Genomic DNA, 4,680 nt, shown 5'->3' with positions numbered 1-4,680 from the left:
AGCTATGATACTGTTTTTGGAATCAAATCTTTACATAGCTATGACAGGAAACACTGGAATCTAACAATGCCTTAGAAAAAAACAGAACTCTTAAAAAAATAAAGCATATACATAAACCCTATAGGAAATATAAGAGTTATCGGATAAGCATGTTATAAACTACTGAAACATTGGTGTTTCATATTTTAGAGCAGTCACTGCAATTTATGAAAGAACTCAATTAAATCTGTATGTGGGAGTGTGTGTGAAAAAATCAGATGTAACCCCATTTGTAATCCTTAACATTTTCATAAGTAACTGTAATTTAATTACACATTTTTTCTTAGTAACTGTAACTGATTAAAGTTACTTTTATTTTGTAATTGAAATTACGTAATTCCGTTACATGTAACTAGTTACTCCCCAACACTGACAACAAGCCAACTGGTAATTTCATTATAATACTTTTAAAATTAAATCATTTTGAAAGGTTTTAGAATATGATTGATTTCACGTCACAGAGCCACTCATCCAGAAATCCCCCCGTCTTTTTCTTCTTTTGATACAGTGCCGTTCTTTGGCATAAGATAATGTCACCTGATACATAAAAGGCCAGCTGCCTAGGTAATAAGAGATGCTCGCTGATTGCATTAGCAAACACTGTTTCATTTCAGTCCAAAAGCACAAACTCAATCGCAGTGGATTTATTATTACAGGCAAAACATGAATAAGTTGATATAATAAGGGATTAGACCCGATGATTTTTCAAAAAGACTTTAAGTGCTTGCGATTTCCTGACATAACATAATTGAAATAGGATTTACATGAATCGTACAGATTTTAAAAGAATCTTGGCAATTGTTAAACAAAGACAGACAACAAAGGGGTTACATAAAGCATTTCTGTTGTCAAAAATGAATAGTGACAAATAAAGAAAAAAATGATTCAGCAGATGAACGTATTGAAAATATCTTATTATGCAAAAGAATCACACTAAAGGACTCTGAATGCGTTTCTGAAGTTCGTTCCTTGTTTGTCTTTCATGTTATTCATACTCATTTTCTTCCTTCAGACAGCTAAACCATACCTATATAGCCATTTGCTTTCAATGGTGCTTATAGGGCAAAAGGTATTTGTGGTTCGGACAAAGGCACTACACAGATACCTGCAGATAGTATAGACTGAAATGCCTCGAAATAGCTAAAGTGTTGTGAGTAACGCTGTGTACGTGTGTCTGTAGCATTTAAGGGGGTCTGAATACTTTCCGTACCCACTGTATGTTTATATGGGTGCCACTGTCAATTAACATTCATTGGGAAAGGAAATTTTCAGACATTGTCCAAGAGGTTTATTTTTTACACACTGCATATACTTGTACCTCTTGCGCATCGTAGAATGTGTGTTTACCGCACTGTTGTGTGTGTGTGTGTGTGTGTGTGTGTGTGTGTGTGTGCATCATGTAGGTGTAAAAGTGGATGCTTACAAATGAGATATGAGACATATACCCTGTCTGTTGAAAATAACAATATGTTCTCTCTTTTGTCTCTTTCCTGTTTTTTTCTCCTCACCCTTAGTCCTCTTAGTGATTTTTGCTTTTTATGTATAGAAAAGCACTTTGTATTCGGCAGTTGTCCCAACCTCTCCAAAAACATTCATCATCGCCCACATTCGTAAATATACACATTCAGGAAAGTTTTTCAGCAATGGTTTTCACTGCTAGTTTAGGTCTGGGTGCTGTTGACTATGTTATGGCAACATTTTATTTAGATTTTACTATTTAATTATTATTAATATACCATGCCCACATGGTTTTTCTGAAAGAAAATAATAAGAAAAGGGAAAAAAAGTAAATAATAAGAAAAAAGGGAGGGGGGGGGTGTAAAAAAGAAATTATATACAGTCAAAACAAACATTTTAAATGAATGAAAACTATGAACTACAAGTATAGCTTCTCATAATTCAAACATTATATTTTGTACATTTTAAAAACCTACTTGATTTAAGTTGTGAGGTACAGTGCTGCGGTTATTTCAAATGTTTGTGATGTAATTTTCAAAATATAATAAATAAAATGACAAAAAATAACACGTTATTTATACTGCAAAAGTATTTATTACAACCTCAAATATACATTTTACATTTCCAGGCCCCTGGCAATCAAATGCTCCAGGACTTTAAAGAAACAGTTCAACCAAAAATGAATATTTTGTCATCATTTGCTCAACTTTGATGTTGTCCAAAACTAGCTGACTTTATCCATTCTGTAAAACACAAAAGAAGAAATGTCTCAGTATTTTTGTCAATGATAACCAGAAGAAAGAGAGTCATACAGGATAAAGACCCGTTCACACCAAGAACGATAACTATAAAGATAAAGATATTAGCAGACGATATCGTCTGTTTATTCTAAGTGCACGCTTGTCTGTCGCTTTAAATTCTCGAGCTCGTTACAGCAGGATGGATTCTGATTGGCTGTCAATGTTTGTATCGTTCATCAGCTGGAAAAAATCGTCCTGAAAGTGATTCCAACGATATCGCTTCTCTGTGCCTTTATCGTTACAGCTGTGGTGTGGACTCTGCTATTCTTTAATATTCAGAACGGTTTTTAGAACTATATCTTAATCGTTATCTTTATAGTTATCGTCCTTGGTGTAAACGGGCCTTAAAAATAACACAAGGGTGAGTACATTTGAACATTTTTGGATGAACATGGACATGATCTCTTTAAATATCAAGCCTTCTATTTTGTCCAAAATGATCTGTTGCATAAAAAACAAGGAACTAAACACTGCAGGCAGCCTTGTGAATGAATTTCCAATACAGTCTGATGAAATACCAATAAAAAGGCTCATCTTAAGTCTGCTGAGAGTTATGGATGTGTTTCTGATACAGGGTTTAATGAGTGTGGGCTTGTCTTGTAAAGACAGAATCCCATGCAATTCCTAATACTGAAGAGAATAAGCTCGCTGATCGAATCCAAGTGAGAATGAGTAGGCCTATTGAGTAATGCACTGGCAAACGTAGCGCGGTACCCATAATCAGTGATATGCAAATCTACACGCTACCCAGCACACATCAATAGGTTAAAGCAGTGCTCTTGGCATCCCAGGATACTTAGAAACCCTATTAGTATTGATCAAGTTTCAGCGCAAATATATGTGGGGGACAAAAGCATGATAAACAGTATATATATATATATATACACACATGCACACTACTACTACTACTACTACTCTGCAAACAAATGCAAAAATATAAATATAAAATAATTATGAATATTATTAAAAATAATTTGATGTACACCATTTGATGGATCTGTGAAGCATCGTCACTATAATTGTTCAGGCAAGCCTTGTGGCGTATACGTTTATGAACTTGTACTGTTGTGTGAGAGCCAAGGGCATTTCCCCAAGAAAAACAAAAACAAACCATATTTCTGTGTAAACTGGCCATAAAAACTTTTATAAAATGAACGCAACAACATACAAATGAATGAGTACAAAGGAATTGTATTAATTTTGTTTGTTTTAATGAATAAATACAACTAAGCTGTGAACAACAGAGTGTGTGTAGCCTATATGAATACTGTAGGTTTTATCCAGGGCTCACTCACACATGACAGTACAAGTTTACGTCAAAAGGCCAGACTGATCAATTCCATTGGAAATGGTGAAAAATCCCCTTATCCCCTTTTACAAACCCCTTTGTATCTGATGACTACTAAACCCATTCACATCCATAATTTTTAATGCCTCATCTTTTCTCATGCCTGTTTGATGTATTCATTAAACAGAAACACAGTCGCAGCAGTCACAGAAACACAGTCACAAGATGTTACTTTGCAAATTAGCAGGATGTGCTGGTATCTACAAATAGATGCCTTGTGGAAAAATATCTGTGATACGTAGATTTCAGAGGCAAAAAAAACAAGAGATGTGCGTGGAATTTGATTAAGCATGCACACAATTGATTCTCCTTGGGTGATTTCACAACATAAAGGCATTGGAGATTTTCCTTTTGTGCATTTTAAATAATCTTGGCCTACTCCTGTCAGATCATCTTCATGTGCGACTGCTTCCCTATCAATTTTCTGACATTCCTTTTGAAGGATTAATGGTTATAGTCTTGAAAAACAAGCGAACATAAATATCTGGACAAGACGTGTTTTGCAATGCATTTCCCTTTTCTCGCTCTCTCTCCCCTAAAAGCTCATCTCTGCAATGTCATGTTGTCCTGTGGGTAGATTTTTTTTTTTTTTAAATAGCTTTCATTTGTGAACAAAATGCATTTGTAAGCGCTTGCAAAGAGCTTTACACATGAACTGAAATACCTCCGGAAGTCTGTTTCACTGTGGGTTTTGTACAGAGAGACTTCACAGATCTGAACTTCACGGGTAGCCTATACTTGATCAAACTTTATCTCATAAATTGATTACATTTCCCCCTACCCCTCGTAGCTATTTACTTCCCTCTACATCTTCTACGATCCCGCTGATCTTCTTCAAGCTCTGATTAAAACACATGAATACAGAGGTTGAAGGGTGACCTTTTGGTCATATAGCATAAGCTGTGCAACACTTGACAATCAGCCATCCATGAGAGGCAGTGTAAAGAAATAGCCTATCCTTTCTGTCATGCTGTCATACTGATTGCTAATGTATGCATGCCAGTGATATCACACTCAGCATGTGATAAAGACAAC

Source organism: Sinocyclocheilus rhinocerous, unplaced genomic scaffold (genome assembly GCF_001515625.1).
Source record: "Sinocyclocheilus rhinocerous isolate Xijiao unplaced genomic scaffold, SAMN03320098_v1.1 scaffold87, whole genome shotgun sequence".
In the NCBI taxonomy this organism is placed as follows: domain Eukaryota; kingdom Metazoa; phylum Chordata; class Actinopteri; order Cypriniformes; family Cyprinidae; genus Sinocyclocheilus; species Sinocyclocheilus rhinocerous.
Note: the sequence above shows the minus strand (reverse complement) of the source record.